Source organism: Penaeus monodon, chromosome 41 (assembly GCF_015228065.2).
Source record: "Penaeus monodon isolate SGIC_2016 chromosome 41, NSTDA_Pmon_1, whole genome shotgun sequence".
NCBI classification, from domain to species: Eukaryota; Metazoa; Arthropoda; class Malacostraca; order Decapoda; family Penaeidae; genus Penaeus; species Penaeus monodon.
The window spans coordinates 19,909,291-19,929,290 of NC_051426.1; the positions used below are offsets into that span (position 1 = coordinate 19,909,291).

At 30.3% G+C, this 20,000-nt stretch overlaps 1 long non-coding RNA gene across 1 annotated transcript in view; it reads right to left on the bottom strand.

Moving 5' to 3' along the window:
• Window positions 1–20,000, bottom strand: part of LOC119598599 — a 53,628-nt gene that overhangs the window by 2,888 nt on the left and 30,740 nt on the right. Inside the window, exon 2 of the long non-coding RNA XR_005230981.1 lies at window positions 3,625–3,680. This is a non-coding gene — a long non-coding RNA (uncharacterized LOC119598599). The remainder of the gene's footprint in view (window positions 1–3,624; window positions 3,681–20,000) is intronic.

A 20,000-nucleotide genomic window follows, 5' to 3' on the forward strand; every position in this document is an offset into this window, starting at 1 on the left:
ATCACCCCCCTATCTAAATTAACATAATACCCTAGCACAATATCAGGATCAGAAAAGTCATCACAACTTCACATCACTCCATCGCCACCGGCAAAATTACCTTACTTGTCCGAATACTCTTATTAAAAACCGTATAAAAATGACCACATCATTAAAGCATCACCACATCGCCAGAACATTACCAAAAAACACCACGCGATCACGGCAACACCGGCATGACCACACACACACCCTAAAAAAATCCTTTTCATAAATCATCGAAGTCACTCTAAACGTCATAACCTCACACCATCAGCCACGACATAAATTAACATAATATCGCATTAAAACAAATCCATAACACACATCACCATGTCATAACATCACAGCATCACTACAACTTCACATCACAAAAACCACATCAGATCACAACATCACAACAGCCACGCCGGCGTCCGAGCTCTGCGAGCCGGCGTCCAGGCGCAGCCGAAACGCCGAAGCGATTCCGCCTCTCAAACCGGGATTCATTACCGGTGTAATTGCATTCCAGCTGACACGCTTTCTTCTCGCTCCTCTTTCATTCCAGAGACAAGGGACGGAGAGGTAAAGGGGGAGGGGGAAGGAGGGGGAAGGAGGGGGAGGGAGGCGGAAAAAACGGAGGAAAGAGGGAGGAAGAGGAGGGAGGAGGAGGTGGAGGGAAGAGGAAGATGGAGGAGGAGGAGGAGGAGGAAGAGATGGAAGAGGGGGAGGGAGGAAAAACGGAGGAAAGAGGAGGGAGGAAGAGGAGGAGGGAAGAGAAGAGGGAGGAGGGAAGAGAAAGGAGGAGGGAAGAGAGAGGGAGGAGGGGGGAAAGGAGGAAGAGAAGAGGGAGGAGGGGGGAAAGGAGGAAGAGGAAGCGGAGGAGGAGGAGGAGAGGAGGAGAAGAAAGGAAGGAGGAGAGGAGGTAGAGGAGGAGGGAGAGGGGGAGGGAGAGGGGGAGGGAAAGGGGGAAGGGAAAGGGGAAAAGGAAAGGAAGAGGGAAAGGGAAAGGGAAGGGGAAAGAGAAAGGGAAAGGGAAGGGGAAAGAGAAAGGGAAGGGGAAAGGGAAGGGGAAAGGGAAAGGGAAAGAGAAAGAGAAAGGGAAAGAGAAAGGGCAAGGGAAAGGGAAGGGGAAGGGGAAAGAGAAAGAGAAAGGGAAGGGGAAAGGGAAAGGGAAAGGGAAAGAAAAAGGGATGGAGAAGAAGGAGAAGGAGAAAGACAAGGAGAAGGGAAAGGGAAAGGGAAGGGGAAGGGGAAGGGGAAAGGGAAGGGGAAGGGGAAAGGGAAGGGGAAGGGGAAAGGGAAGGGGAAGGGGAAAGGGAAGGGGAGAGGGAAAGAGAAAGGGATGGAGGAGAAGGAGAAGGAGAAGGAGAAGGAGAAGGAGAAGGGAAAGGGGAAGGGAAAGGGGAAGGGGGAAAGGGGGAAGGGCAGAGGCAAAGGGGGCGAACACGGGAAAGCAGCAGAGCAGGAGAGAGCGGAAGGGGGGGGGCGATGAAGCGGACAGGCAACGACGATGAGGATGTGGAGGAAGCGGCGAGTGGAGAAGAGATCGTGGAGAAAAGGGGATAAGAGAAATTAAAAAAATATCCTCCCACCTCTTCCCCTCTGCTCCTCCCCCTCTCCCACCTCTTCCTCTCCAAAAGGGCGCTGAGAGAGAGTGGAAAATCGACCGCGCAGTAATAAGGATAATGGACGCTAATCGAATAACGGCAGCGGGATGAGCGGCCCGGCCAAAGCCATCCTCCGGCCCAATGATAATCCAGAAGCGCTGCTGCTCGGCTGGCTGGCCGGCTGCTCGGCTGGCGGGGGCCGGTGCTCGGCTGGCTGGCTCGGCCGGCTGCTGGCTGGCTGCCGGCTCCGGTGGCCGGCTGCTCGGCTGGCTGGCCGGCTGCTCGGCTGGCTGGCCGGCTGCTCGGCTGGCTGGCCGGCTGGCTGGCCGGCTGGCCGGCTGGCTGGCTCCTTCGAAGACGGGGTGGCGAAGTGATGGACTAGGTCACTGTCTGACTGACTGACTGACTGACTGACTGACTGACTGACTGACTGATTGACTGATTGACTAACTGATTGACTAACTGACCATCCGACTGACTGACCGACTAACTGACTAACTGGCTGACCGACTGACTAACTGATTAACTGACTGACCGGCTAACTGACTGACTGACTGACCGACCGACCGACTGACTGACCAACTGACTGACTGACCGACCGACCGACTGCCTGACTGACCGGCTAACTGACTGACTGACTGACCGACCGACAGACTGACTGACTGACCGACCGAATGACTGATTGACTGGCCAACTGATCGACCGACCGACTGACTGACTGACTGACCGACCGTCTAACCGACTGACTGACTGACCGACCGACTACCTAATTCACGGACTGCCCGCCTTCACTCAAAAGGATCGAACAGACACCTATTACTTTCATGACCGGCTGAGCGACGCCGTCCAACTACACGTGAGGGCAGGTAGGCTCCGGTCCCTCTTGGGAAATGAAATCAAACTGTTGCACCGAACGAGTGGCTGCCTGTCCTTCTCAATAAAGCGGATTCCTCGAGACGCGTGCTAAGCGAAGGATGGATGACGCTCTTGTTCCTACTGTCAAACCGATCTACTGAGAGACATCAAAGGACTGACTATGTGACTGATGATTCAACCGAATAACGACCGGCTTCATCAAAATGAATGCCTGACTGCCACTGCGAATTGACTGACTGACTCGCTTTGTTCCAGATCTGCCCTCGTCAATCTTCTGTATATATCTGTCTATATACATCTCCATTCGTCTATTTATCCGGCCCACGCCCAACTTTATATACAAAACATAACAAACCACTCACAACTAGAAAAGTCGGAGAACACACGTCAGAGAACAATAAACTCGACAGCAGAACAGAGAACAAAACAGGGAGCAGAAAGAACAATGCATCGATGATAAAAAAAAGTTTCCGGGCACATTGCAGAGAGATGAGGGTACATATCAATGCATTTGCAGCAAGCGACAGTTAGAACAATTCATTCCTAATCATTTCACCTCCACTTCTCTCCTCCTGTCGCGCCTTTTCTGTCTTTTTTGTGTTGGTATTCCCTGTGTCAGCGTAATTCTAATTACTGCTTTTCTCGGTCTAGCTCTTGTTTATCTTCTCCCCCTCCTATGCCTCTTACTCTTTCTCCTCCTCATCTTCCCCCTCTTCCGCTTCATCTTCTTCTTCTTCTTCTTCTTCTTCTTTCTCCCCCTCGTCTTCTTCCTCTTCTTCCTCTTCCTCCATTTCCTTTTCTTCCTCCTGCTCCTCTTCCTCTTTCTTCCTCTTCCTCCTCCTCTTCCTCCTCTTTCCCCCCCTTCTCCCCTCTCCCTCTATTCCTACTCCCACCTCCTCCCTCTTTCCTTTTTCCTTCTTTCCTTCTTTTTCCTTCTGTCTTCTTCCTCCTCTAGCTCTTGTTTGTTTTCTCCTCCTCCAATTCCTTTTCTCCTCCTCCTCCTCCTCACTTTGCTTCATCTCTTTCTTTATTTGCTCTTCTCTGTTCTTTATTCCTATTAGGCCAAATGCAAAAGTAAATCAAAAACATAAAAACACAGTGCATAATTACAGACAAAGACATAAAAAGTCAATGTACTTACCTAAAATTTGCTACGATAGTTCGACCTGCTGCTCCCTCTATCATATTTCACGACTCCTGCAAAGATGAAACATTGGCAAATTAACTATGGTATTTTTGCAGATAATTACACGGTAATGAATACATGGTTTATTCTATTTTTCTCTCTCTGTGTCTTACTTTCACTCATCTGACGGAACATATGTAATGTGTAATAGAAACCTTGATTTATATGTACACATTTAGATCAAATCAATGATGCACGCTGTCAAATATATATGAAAAAATAATTTACCACGAAGGAGTGCCTTGGTGCAGTCGCCAGACAAATCATAATTCTCTTTGTAAATGTAAAACTTATCGGCTTATATTCCCCTTCCATCTCTCGCCACCTCTATTCCTTTTTTCTCACTCAAACTCAATCTCACTCCCTCCCTCTCTCCCTCTCTCTCCCTGCCTCCCTCCCTCCCTCTCTCTCCCTCCCTCTCTCTCCCTCCCTCCCTCCCTCTCTCTCCCTCCCTCTCCCTCCCTCCCTCCCTCTCTACATCACCAGTTGTCACCCAGACACAAACGAAGAGGACATAGAACAACACTTATCTGAAAAGTTTCAAAACATTTCAAGTGTGAAAGCCCAGAAGACAGTGATGACACATGACTACTACGCTAGCTTCACGGTGTCTGTAAGAGGAAAGGACATAAAGCCCGATCTGTTTATACTCTGATTTTTTCCCTGACAATGTAAAAGTGTTCTTAAACAGAAACAATACAAGCGCGATCAGAATGTGACAAGACAACGCCGTCAGCGTTACCAGTGAACAGATCGCATAACGTCATAAAAATAGAGCATATAAATGCTCAATCTCTCCTCGGACATTTTGAGGAAATTAAAATGCTAGTTGAGGAGAGAACCATAGACATTTTATGTATAAGTGAAACATGGCTCCACCAGGAAATGGACAGTAATTTCATTAATATTCCAAATTGTAAAGTTTATAGATGTGATGCAGGGCGAGGAGGAGGAGTATGTATATATGTACGGGATACCCTGAAGTCAAACAGGATATCTGCTACAGCAGACATTTGTGTCAAAATATAATTTTGTGTTTCTTATTAACGTAATTAAGTTGTTTACTCAACATACTCTTACACAAGTAAAATTATATTTTGACACAAATGGCCTTAAACTAAACCCACATAAAACTCAATGTATATTCATAGGTAGTCGGTAGAACATAGCTAGAATTTGAAGGCTACTCTATCAAACCGAGCACTTCAGTGAATAATCTAGGAGTACGCTTAGACAGCTTCATGACATTTGAACCACACGTTGACAAAATACACAGGAAGGTAGTGGGTACCCTGATTTATCTTAATCACATAAAAAATCAAATCACTACTGAAACTAGAATCATGGTTGTGCAAACTCTAGCTCTAAGCATAATTAACTACTGTTCAAACATTTGGGGATCGACTAACAAGACCCCGATGCAAAAAGTGCAAAAATTACAAAACTTTGCTGCCAGAGTAGCACTAGGTAATATCAGTAAACTTGATCACATCACCCCACATATCAAAAAATTGAAATGGTTAAAAGTCCATTCTAAATGCAGCTATGACACATTCATTTACAAACTCATTCATGGGAATTATCCAAAATGCCCTTGCAAACTGTAGGGAACACATCAGGTGTCCAGACACGTCAGTAATTCCCTTTTTTGGTTAAGAGATCGAATACCTATACAGGGGCACGTCAAATGGAAATACGTGTACCCAAGAAATGGAACATGATACCAGATAATATAAGAGACACACCTCTTAAATACACAGATGTAAATATAAAAGTATTTATGTAAAGAATAACCATTGCAATTTAATGGAATAAAGTGTTTTGACTTAGACTTTGACTCTCCCTCCCTCCCTCTCTCCCTCCCCCCTCCCTCTCCCCCCTCCCTCTCTCCCTCTTTCCCTCTCTCTCCCTCCCTCCCTCTTCCCTCACTCTCTCCCTCCCTCCCTCCCCTTTCCCTTTCTCTCCCTCCTCCCCCCCCTCCCTCTTTTCCCCCCCTCCTCCCTCCCTCCCCATCTCTCTTCTCCCTTTTCCTCCCTCTTTCCCTCCCTCTCCCCTCTATCCCCCCTCTCTCTCTCTCTCTACCACCCCCCTCTCTCTCTATCCTCTCTCTCTCTCTCTCTCTCTCTCTCTCTCTCTCTCCCTCTCTCTCTCTCCCCCTCCCCCTCTATCTCACTCTCTCTTCCTCTCTCTCTCTCTTCTCATCTCCCTCTCTCTCTCTCTCTCACTCTCTCCCCCCCTCTCTCCTCTCACTCTCTCTCCCCCCTCTCTCTCTCTCACTCTCTCTCCTCCCTCTCTCTCTCCTCTCATCCCCCCCCCTCTCTCTCTCTCACTCTCTTTTCCCCCCCTCTCTCTCTCTCTCACTCTCTCTCCCCCCTCTCTCTCTCACTCTCTCTCCCCCCTCTCTCTCTCACTCCCCCCCTCTCTCTCACTCACTCTCCCCCTCCCTCTCTCTCACTCTCTCTCTCTCTCTCTCTCTCTCTCTCTCTCTCTCTCTCTCTCTTTCCCTCCTTCCCTTCTTCCCTCAAAAGCAAAATTCCCCACTCTCCATCTCCGTCCTCCACACCACTCCGCCATCATCATAGTCACCACCAGAAGGCCCCCATCACCAAAACCACCATCACCACCACCTAATTGGATATCATTACGGCTTGCTAATCGTCTCCCCAAAAGTTTGATCCTTAATTTCGCTCTGATCGCTGATGGAGAGAGTAAAGAGACGGGTGTTTCGAGGGATATAGAAAAAAATGATGAAACACAAAAGAAGGAAAATACATCAAGGTGCTGTAATTAAGTTAGGCATATACGATGTCTTTTGATGCGATTCTTTTCTCTCTCTCTTTCTTTCGCACTCCGTCATTCACACTCGCAAAATCTGACTCTCCCCCTCCCTCCCTCTTTCCATTCCAATCATCTCTCTTCCTCATTCACTCTCTTTCTCCGCTCCCTCTTCCCTTTCTTTCTCTCTCTATCCCATTCCTTCCTCTCCCTGTCCTTCTCCCTCTTCCTCTCCCCTTTCCCTATATAGTTCTAAGGATAGAAACGCTAAAGACTTAATTTTGTTTCGTAAATAGAATGACCTCCTTCGTACGGCGTGTGTAAGAGGAAGAGAGGAGAGAGAGAAAAGAAGAGAAGAGAAGAGGCTAGACGAGAAGAGAAGATATAGGAAAAGAGAAATCATAAGAGTGAATGAATGGCCTCTTTCTTATGGAGTGTGTAACAGGAAGAGAGAGGAGAGAGAAAATAGATGAAAAGAAAAGAGGCTAGAAAAGAAGAGAAGAGGAAAGGAGAGGTTTGAAGCAAGAGAGAGAGGGAAGAGTAAAGAGCAGAAATCTCGACCACAGGCTAAAGAGATCTGGGCCTCGCCGGTTAATAATTCTTGTCAAAGAAATCCTCGTCTTTTATCACACACACACAAACACACACATACATACAGGCACAAACACACACAGGCATACAGGCACACAAACACACACAGACATACAGGCACAAACACACACACAGACATACAGGCACAAACACACACACAGACATACAGGCACAAACACACACACAGACATACAGGCACAAACACACACACAGACATACAGGCACAAACACACACACAGACATCAGGGACAAACACACACACAGACATGCGGAACAAACACACATACCAACAGCACAACACCACACATTCTATATACGTATATATATATATATATATATTATATTATATAATATATATATATATATTTATATAATATACTATTATTTTTATATATTATACGTATATTTTAATTTTTAATATATATTATATATTATTATCTAAAATTATATATAAAAAATTTTAAAAATTATATATAAACCCTTTTATTAATTCTATACTAATATCTATAAAACTATTAAACTTTTATATTAATATAATATATATATATATAAAATTTATTTTAATAATTAATATTTCTTTTTTAAAAATATAAAAATTATAAATATTAAAAATATATAATTAATAATATATATAATATAATATAATTTATATATATATTAATATATGATTATTTATAATATTTATAATTTTTGCTTTAATGTTATAATTTTATAGTATTTATGATATTTTTTATTAAATTTATATTTTATATAAATATATATAATATATATATATATTAATATATATATATATAATAATATATAATATAAAAAACAAATATATAAAACAAAAAAACAATCAAAAATATATAATATAATATATATATTTATATATTAAAATATATAAAATATATATATAAACATAATATATATAAATAATATATATAAAAAATTTTATATATAATATAATTATAAATAATAATATAAAAATTTATATATATTTTAAAAAAAATTATTTTTATAATATGTTCTTATATATATATATAATATTTTTATAAAATTATATATATATATGTATATATATATTTATTAAAAATTTTTCATTTTATTATGAATATATATTTTTTTAATTATTATATTTTTAAGTATTAAATATGTTTTATATATTTTATTATTATATAATATTATATATATTTATTTAATATATTATATATATATTATATATATAGTTTATTTTTTACATATTAAAAATATATTATAAAATTTTATATTTGATTTTTTTTTAAAAAATTTATATATTATTATTTAAAATATTTATTTTTTATTATATTATATTTATATATTTTATAATATAAAATATATATATTTAAATATATATTTTATTTTTCCTTAATATAAATATATATATTATATAAAAAATATATATAATATAATAATAATATATTCTATTTTAAAATTTATAATATAATATGTAATATATAAATATTATCTATTTTTATTATATTTATTATATTATATAATATATAAAATATGATATATATATATTATTTTTAATAAACATTTCTATATATATTTTCTATAATTTTATTTAATTAATAAAATATATATAATTTATATAAAATATCTATATATTTTATATATATGCATATATCTTTTTTAATATATATATTTTAATATATATATATATATTATATTTTATTTTTATATACATATATATATATATTATATATAATTTATTTTGCATATATATATATTATATATAATATATTTTAAATATATTATATATATATATATTTTTTTTTTTTTATTTTAAATTATATATTATAATAATATATATAAATATATATATATATGCTATTTAAATTTATTAATAAAATTTTTTTTAATATGCATTAATATATATATATATAAAAATTATATAATAGATAAAATATATATTTTATATATATATATATATATTATATAAAAATATATTATATTTTGTTTTGTTTTTTTTATATTATTATATATTAATATTCATATTTATTATATATAAAATTTATATAATATATATATTTTTTTTTTAATATATATTAATATTATTTTTACATATATATTATATATTATATTTTCCCTATAATTATTTTATTTTTAAATTCTAATATTTAAAATATTTTTATAATATATTATATATTGCATATATGATATTTTATATTTATATATATTTTATAAAAATATATATAAAAATATAATATATGCATATAAAATTATTTATATATATTTTTTTTTGATATATAATATAAATTTTATATATTATATTAAATAAAATTTATTTATATTTTTTTTAAAATATAATCTTTAAAAATTTATATATATATATATTTTGTTTTTTTTTTGTATTATTATATAAAAAAAATTATATATATATATATATATATATATATATATATATATTTAATATATATATTATTTAATTATATTTATATATCATTTTATATAAAAAACCTTTTAATATATTAGATATATTATATATTATATATTTATAACTTTTTTAAATATATATAAAATATATATATAACATATATTATATATATAATATATTATAATATATATTATATATATATTTTGGTTTTTTTTTTGGTTTATTTTAAATTTTAATATTATAATATATTATATATTATATATATATATATATATATAATATGGGGGGTTTTTTTATAATATAAAAATATAAAAATATATTATTAATATATTTATTTTAATTAAAATATATATGTTTGTTTTGTGATAATTATATTATATTTTTTTTAATATATATATATATATATATATATAAAATATTTTAATATATATTATTTTATAATATATAATATAAAATTATATATATTATAATATTATAATTATTAAAAAAATAATATATTTTTTAAAAAAAAAAAAAAATAAATAAAATATATATATTTTTTAAATATTTTTCTATTATTTTTTTTTTTTAATTTTTTGAATTTTATATAAAAATTTTATATATATATATATATATATTATATAATTATATACTATTATTATATTTTTATATATATTTTAAAATTATTAAAATTAATATTTATTATATATAATTATATATTTTATTATATAAAATGCTATAATTATATAATATAATATATATATATGCATATTTTTTTTAATAATATTATATAATATTATTGTTATATTATTTACTTTTATATATTTTTTTTATATAATTATATATATCTATTTTTAAAATTTTCTTTTTTATATATATAATTATATTTAATTTAATATATATAATATTTTTTATATAGAATATATTATATATTATAGATATAAATATATCATATATAATTGCATATTATTATAAAATATATATATTATATATATTATATATATATATATTATATATAAAATATATATATTATTATTATATATATTTATTTTTCCAAAAAATATTATATATCACAAAAAAAAAAATTATATTATATTTATATTTATTTTAATTTAATATATTATATATATAATATAATATACATTATATATATATATATATATATATATTATATATTGCATTATATATATATATATTTTTATATATAATATATATATTTAACAAAAAATTATATATATATATATAATAAAAATATATATATTAATAGATATAATTATAATTATAAAAAAAAAAAATTATATTATACAAAATTTATAATCTATATTATTATTATATATTAATATATATATATTGTTTTATATATAAAATAATATATTTTCTATATAATATATAATATATTATTATATTTTTTGTTTGTTTATTTATATATATATATATATATATATATATTATTATATATATGATTATATAAAATTTTAATTATATCTAATTTTTTATTTATCTATTTATAAAAATTTAATTATTTATTTAAAATTATGTTTTTTTTTTATTTTTTTAAATTATTTTCTTATTTATATATTTATATATAATATTATCTTATTATATATTTATTTTTTTATTTTTTTTCATATATAATATTTTTTTTATAAAATATATTATTTTTTAATAACATTTAATTTTAATTATATATATAATATTATTTAAATATAAAAAATTATTTTTAATATTATTATATATATTATATATATATATTAAAAATTTGGGTTGATATATATATTTTATATATTATTTATAATTTATTTTTTGGTTTTTTTTTTATTTTTATTTTTTTTTTTTAATTTTTTTTTTTTATCCTATATATATATATACTATATGGCTTATATATTTTTATTATTTATAAAATTTTATATTTTTTTTTTAAATATTATATTATATTATTTATTTATTTTCATTATATATATATATTATATATATATATATATATATCATAAATATAAATTTAATATTAATTTATATATTATTTTAAATTTGCTTATTTTATATTTTTTTATTATATTTAATCTTATTCCTTTTTAATTTTATTTTTTATTTAAAAATTGCCCTTTTAAATTTTTATATTATATTATTTGAAATTTAATTTTTATTATTTTTAATTTAATTTATTTTATTTTTATATATTATATATATATTATCTTATTTATTTAAATTTCTATAATTTTTTATAATATATATTATCTTATAATTTATTATTTATATTTTATTTTTTATCTTATTTATGATATTTTAAATATTATATATATTATTATATTAAATTTATATATTATATATATATATATATGCATTTAATATATTAAAAAAAAAAATTTATAATTATAATAATAAATATATAATTATATATTATATATATATATAATATTTATATTATATATAATTACAAAAAATTATATAATTATATATATATGATATATATATATATATATCCCCCCTTTTATATTATGTATACATAATATATTTTTGCATATATATTATCCAAAAAAATATTATTATTAATAAATATAATATATATATATTTTATATATATATTATATATATATATATATTTTAATATATTTTATATATATATATATATATGTATATATATATTCTAATATATTAAAATTTTAATAAATATATATATTTTTTTAAATTATTTTGCATATAAAATATTATTATACTTATAATCTATATACATATATATACATAAATATAATACATATATCATTTTAATATACATTATATATATATTATAAAATATATACTAATATAAATTATTTATATCTATATATTATTATATTATATAATATAAAATTTTTATATAATATATAATATATAAAAATATTTTAAAAATATTATATAAATATATATATATATTTTTATATATATATATTATATAAAATAATATTTTTTATTTAAAAATTTAAATATATATATATATATATTATTTTATTATTATATTTTATATATTGCATTTTCTTATATTTTTATAAATATAATATATTTTTATAATATATTTTTATATTATTTATTAAAAAAAATTATATATTTATATAAATATTTTTTATATATATACATATATAAAATATTATATATATAAAATATTATACTACATAAAACACAATTAAATCCCTATTACAATAAAAAATTTATATTTTTTATATATATTTATATATATATATATAATATAATATAATAGATATATTTATATATATTATTTTTGTTTTTTTTTTTTTTTATTTAAATATTATATATTATATAATTTTATTATTATTATCAAAATCCCCCCTTATTTATCTATATAAAATTTTTTAAATTATATATATTATATATATTATATATTATAATTTATTTTAATTTTTTTGGTGTGTGTGTGTGTGTTTTATTGTAATTATTATATTTATTTATTATTTATATATCTAATATTATTAGGGTTTGGGGTTTATATATTTTTTAATTATATATATATATTATTTAAAATATTTGTGGTGTGTGGTTTTATATTTATTTATTTTTATTTTTTATTTAATTTTATATAAAATTCATTTATATAATATATATATATATTTTATATTATGGGGTTTTTTTTTTATTATTTCTATATAAAATAAAATTTTTTTATATTTTTATATATATATATATAGCTTTAATAAAATATATATATAAAAATTTTTTAAATATATAATATCTTTAATATATATATATATATATTTTTATATATCCTATTATATTTATTTTTTAATATTATTATTATATTTTAAATATATATTATTTTTATACATTATATATTTAATATTTTTTTATTTTTTTTTTTTTTTTTTATATATTTTTTATTTTATTTTTTTTATTATATATTATTATTTATTTTTTATTTTATCTATTTTTGATTTTTTTTTTTTTTTTTTTTAAAATTATTGATATAAAATTATAAAATATATATATCTATTTATATTTTTTATTTAAATTATATATCAAAATATTTTTTTAATTATATGCTTTTTTTTTTTAATATTTTGCATTTTTATTAAAAATCCTTATAATTTTAAAATTTAAAATTTTATCTATACTTATTATTTTATTAATATTTTATATATAATTATATTTTTTTTTTTTTTTTTTTTTTTATTTTTTTATTAAAATTTTTGCTTTTTTTCTTTATTTTTATTTTTTATGCTTTTTTTAAAATTTATTTTTTTTTATTTTATTATTTTTATTTGTTATTTATTTAATTTTTTTTTTTTATTATTTTATTTTTTTGTATTTTATTTTTTTTTTATTTTTAATTTTATTTATTATATATATATAATATATAATATTAATTTTTTTTTTTTTATATTTATCTTATATTTTTATATATATATATATTTTGAAATTATTATTTATATAATATATATATATATATGCATATTATTATATATATATATATATATTATTCAATTAAAATTTAAAAAAATTAATATATTTATTATATGCATATTATATATTACATAATAAAAAATTTAATATACATACATTTTAATATACATACAAAATTATATACAACATATATATCCATTATACTATCCATATATTAACATATATTATTATATATTAACATTTATCATATATTATACATATTAAAAATATATACATATATAAAATATATATATATCACTAATCATATAAATATATATTAACTTTATTATACTATATATACATATATATATAATACCATATAATCTATATATATATATTAAACTTTAATATATACAATATATAATACCATATAAATACATATATAATTAGAATAAAATTATACATTTTAATATATATACACACATTATATATACTATATATATAATACACATTTTTAATAATATATATAATAACACACACTATATATAACTATAATATTAATATACACACATATATATATATCATATAATATATACACAATATATTACAATATAATTTTGTGTGTGTATATAAAATATATATATTATATTATTTATAAATGTGTATATTTTATTATATTTATTTTATAATATTATATACCATATATATATATATATATATATATTATATTACATATATACAAAATATATATAATATCAATTATATTATATATTTGGTTAATCATATGTATAGCTATATAATTTTATATTTATTTTATATATATATTTTTAATGTGTATATTTTATATATTGGGGTATTGTATAATATATAATATATTGTTATTTAAAAATTATATATAAAAAATTTTTATATTATATATATTATAATATATATTATATAAAATTATTTATTATATGTATTATATATACATATAACATATATACCATATACATATACACACCACACCCCACACCACACCACACACCCACACAAACCCATCACACCACACCACACACGCACACACACCACCCACACCCACACCACATTTTAATATATATATATACAAAAATAAAATATAAAATTATTTTTTTTTTTTTTTTTATACCTAATACATATACATATATTACACAAAAATTACTATATTATACAAAATAAAATTTTATCTTTAAACATTATATACACATATAAATATATATATATACATTATAATACTATATATACACACAAATATATTACAATTATCACAATTTTTCAATATATATATACTATATATACACAATATTATATACATATATACACATATATATAACTTATATATACACAATATATATCATATATATACATTTTTAATATACATATTTACATATATATTGCATATATATTGCTATATATATACAATTACATACTATATACATAAAATTACAATTACATATATACAATATATTAACACATATAAAATTTTAATAATAAAATATATATATACTATTATCATTATTCATATTATACAAATATTCTATTTACAAATATATACATACATAAATTTATCAAATAATATACTATATATATACAAAATAACATATTTTATATATCAATATATATACTAATAACAAAATATATACAATAATATCAAAAATACTATATATATACATATATATACAAATTATATACATATATATCAAATATATCATTTCATATTAAAACATACATACATAAATATTACATATACTTAATATATTTTATACCATATATATCATTTTACATATATATCTTTAATATACATAATACAAATTATATACATTATACTAATATACAATTATACATATATACATATATATAAAATTTTACATACATATATAATAACATTATACATATTATAATTTACATTATATCATATATATATCTATATATATATATATATACATATATATATATATATTATATATATATATATATATATATATATATATATATATATATATATATTATATGTCTCCCTCTCTCTCTACCTCTGTTTCCCTCTCTCACTCTCTCTCTCTGTCTCCCTATCTCTCTCTGTCTCTGTCTCTCTCTGTCTCTCTCTCTTTCTTTGTCTTCCTCTATCTCTCTCTCTCTGTCTCCCTCTATCTATCTCTCTCTCTGTCTCCCTCTATCTCTCTCTCTCCTGTCTCCCTCTATCTCTCTCTCTGTCTCTCCCTCTATCTCTCTCTCTGTCTCTCCCTCTATCTCTCTCTCTGTCTCTCCCTCTCTCTCTCTCTCTCTCTCTCTCTCTCTCTCTCTCTCTCTCCCTCTCCCTCTCCCTCTCCCTCTCCCTCCCTCTCTCTCTCTCTCTCTCTCTCTTTCTCTCTCTCTCTACCAGAAGGAGAGAAAATTATTCGATTTGATATCAACGGACGTAATGATGATTCTAGGCGAGTTAGGTGGGCGGGTGGGCTGACAGTGGTGGGTGGAGGGTCGGCTTTAAACCGAGGAACCTTAGGGTTGGTGGGATGAGACGCACTCACGCACACGCACGCACGAATGCAAGGAGGCACTCATCGATAGGCACGCCGAGGCACGCACGCACATCCCCGTTTTTTCTCAGACTTTTTTTCCAAAGAAAAGTGTTTTGTTTCAGACACGAATCGCTTCCCGTTTTTTCTCATTTTCCCCCTTTTTTTATATTTTCTAAAAACACCATCGATTTCTTTTTTCCTGTGTCTTAAAAAAACAAAACGACACAGCCGACCACACACACACCTCACCTTGTTCATTCCCTTTTTCTATAAATCAAGGAACGAAATCAGGTCATCGATTCATGTACTCCCTCCTCACTCTCCCTCCTACCTCCTCTTCCTCTCTCTCTCTTCTCTCCTCCTTTTCTCTCTTTTTCCTTTTTTTTCTCTGTCTCTTTACCTTTTTTTCTCTCTCTCTTTCCCTTTTTTTTCTCTCTCTCTTCCCCACCCCCCTCCCTCTCTCTCTCTCTCTCTCTTCCCCCCCTCCTCTCTCTCTCTTCTCTCTCCCCTTTTCCCCCCCCTTTTTCCCCCTCTCTTCTCCCCTCTCTTTCTCTCTCTCTCTCTCTCTTTGCCTCTCTCTCTCCTCCTCTCTCTCTCTTTTTTCTCTCCCTCTCATTCCCCCTGTCTCTCCTCTCTCTCTCTCTCTCTCTCTCCTTCCCCCTTCTCTCTCTTCTCTCTCCTTCCCCCTCTCTCTCTCTCTCTCTCCCTCCCCCTCCTCTCTTTCTCCCTCTCCTTCCCCCCCATCTCTCTCTCTCTCTCTCTCTCCTTCCCCCCATCTCTCTCTCTCCTCTCTCTCCTTCTCCTCTTTTCTCTCTCCCTCTCTCTCTCCTTCCCCAATTTTTCTCTCTTCCCCTCTTTTTTCTCTCTCTCCTCTCTCTCTCCCCTCCTCTCTCCTCCTCTCCTCTCCCCCTCTCTCTCTTCCTCTTTTTCTCTCTCTCTCTCGTCTCTCCTCTCTCTCTTCTCCTTTCTCCTCCTCCTCCTTTCCCCTCTCTCCTCTCTTCTTTTTTTTCTCTCTTTTTCTCCTCTCTCTCTCTCTCTCCTTTTTCCCTCTTTTCTCTCTCTCTCTTCTCTTTTTTTCCCCCCCTCTCTCTCTTTCCCCCCCCCTCTCTCCTTCCCCCCCTCTCTCTCTCCTTCCTCCTCTCTCTCTCCTCCTCTCTCCTCTCCCCTCGTCTCTCTCCTCTCTCTCCTCTCTCTCCTTTCCCCTCTCTCTCTCTCTTTCCCTCTTTCTCTCCTTTTTCCCTCTTTCTCTCTCCTTCCCTCTTTCTCTCTCCTTCCCTCTTTCTCTCTCCTTCCCTCTTTCTCTCTCCATCCCTCTTTCTCTCTCCTTCCTTCTTTCCCTCTTTCTCCCTCTTTTCCTCTTTCTCTCTCTTTCCCCCTTTCTCTCTTTTTCCCTCTTCCTCTCTCTTTCTCTCTTTCTCTCTTTTTCCCTCTTTCTTTCTCTTTCCCTCTTTCTTTCCATTCATTCAGCTACATATGCTTATGCAGCAATATTGCTTGCTTGACGGCCATCTTGAATTGGTGTTCCTTTCAAATTTACTTCCATTTTCCCACCGTCTCTCTTTTCTTCTCGTTGTTGTTTTCATCTGCCCCCTTCCTTTTCGATTTTATTATCGGGTATTTTTTCTCTCTTCTTACTTGTTGTCTTATACGTTATCTTCCCCCCTTCCCTCTCATCGCAAGTGCATTCGCCCTCTCGTCTCCTCCATCTCCCTGTCATAACGCACATGCAATCTATCCGCACTTTGTTTCCCTTGCCAGTTATTCTTGATTTTCCGTTACGTTTTCTTTCCAAAGCGTTATTTCCTACTTCCCTCAAGTGCAATCACTTCCAATAAGACTTGACTCCAAGGAATCCAAACCCTTATTTTATAAAGCTCATCCGCTAGCATTAGCTTTCCCATGATCAAAAAGAAGTCTCTCACGAGGAAAAAAATCTAGCTGCCGTAAAGGTCTTGTACAAGCAAATTTATCAAAATAACAAGAACAAGAGCTATAGGAAAGCAACCAATAAAGACGCAATATAAGGATCAAGAGAAAAATAAAGTCGCGGGGGAAAAATAAGACTCGTTCCAGCAACAAGACTCGCCCGCTAGCCGGACGCACGAACCAAAATAACAATAATTACAACTCGAGCTGGTGACGCAGGGGAGGAAGACGGGCGTAAAAGCAGACAAAGAGGAGAGGAACAGAAAAAAATGAAGAAAAAGCGACCTCTTCCATTCCTGTAGTGTTTGTTTACAGTCCCTCCAGCTGATTAATGAAAACAACAGAGCAAGGGCATACCCCCCTCCATCCCCATCCCCTTCCCTTCAGATTAATTAAGGGTTTGGCATTGTTGTCACTCGCCCCGATATTGCTTTGGGCCTTCGGACGGCTGATTGGCGGCCAAGCTCGATTCCTACTTTTTAATGCAGCTTGTGATTTCTGATTATTACTAGATATGGTGCATGTGATTGTGTGAGCGCGTGTGATTGTAATTGCTCGTGTTTTTTCATTAGTACTAACAGTAGCAACTCTGTGTTTGATTGAGAAAGAGAGTGAGTGTATGTATGAGGGGGAGGTTCTGTCGGTATGATCTCCCAATTGTGCTTCAATGGTTGTGTTTGTGTACATGTTAGTGAGCGTGTGTGTATTTCTATTCTACTTGCATGTCTGTGTGTACTTGCAGAGAAATGTGACTTTACAATAAACTTCCCCAAATTTGTGTTTGTGCGCCCATCAGCCCCCACATGCCGTCGTCATTCCCTTCGTTCCGTGAGAGCGACCCCGCCCCCCCTACCCCAGTGTTAACCAAGTCCACCATCTCGACCGGCAATAATTGCGACAACTCGTGAGTGAGAACTGACATCGCGTGGCACTAACGCCCCTCCCCCTGACTCTCCCTCTCCCCTTCCGGGTATCAACTTCCTCCCTCATCCTGGCTCTCTTCCTCTCCTGGATCCCTGCCCCTCCACCTCTCCCTCGTGGCTCTCCCCTCCCTAACTCTCCCTCATAGCCACCTCCACCTCCCTTCCTGACTCTCTCCCCCTTCCACCTCTCCCTCCTGGCCTCACCCCTCCACCTCTCCCTCCCCTCCTGGTGTGGGCTTCTTCCCCATCCCAGGATCTCAATATTCCTCGCAAGCCTGCCTCGTCCTGTCCTAGGCCCCTGCCACGTTCTCGTGCTTTTTGTTTATTTTCCCTTTTCTCGCCACTTGCACATAATTCTCCTCATTCTCTCTTCCTCCCTCTCTTTCCCTTTTTCATTCCTTCCTTCTCCTTCTCTCCCTCTCTTCCTCATTTCCTCTATCCCTCCCTTTGTCTCTCTTTTTATCACAAAAATTTCTCCACAACACAAACATCCCCCCCCTCCGACTGCATCTACTACTATGAAGACCACGACTCCCCCCCCCCCTCCCTCGAGGGCCCAAAACCCTCATCTTGTTTTTTATAATTTTGTGCCTTCTGTACATATCCACACGCACGTGTGTGTGTGTGCGTGTGCGTGTGTGTGTGTGTGTGTGTGTGTGTGTGTGTGTGTGTGTGTGTGTGTGTGTGTGCGTGCGTGCGTGCGTGCGTGCGTGCGTGCGTGCGTGCGTTCGTGCGTGCGTGCGTGCGTGCGTGCGTGCGTGCGTGCGTGCGTGCGTGCGTGCGTGTGTGTGTGTGTGTGTCTTTTCACTAAGAGCCTTTCATATGATGGCATTATCAAAACCGATACACTGGTTACTA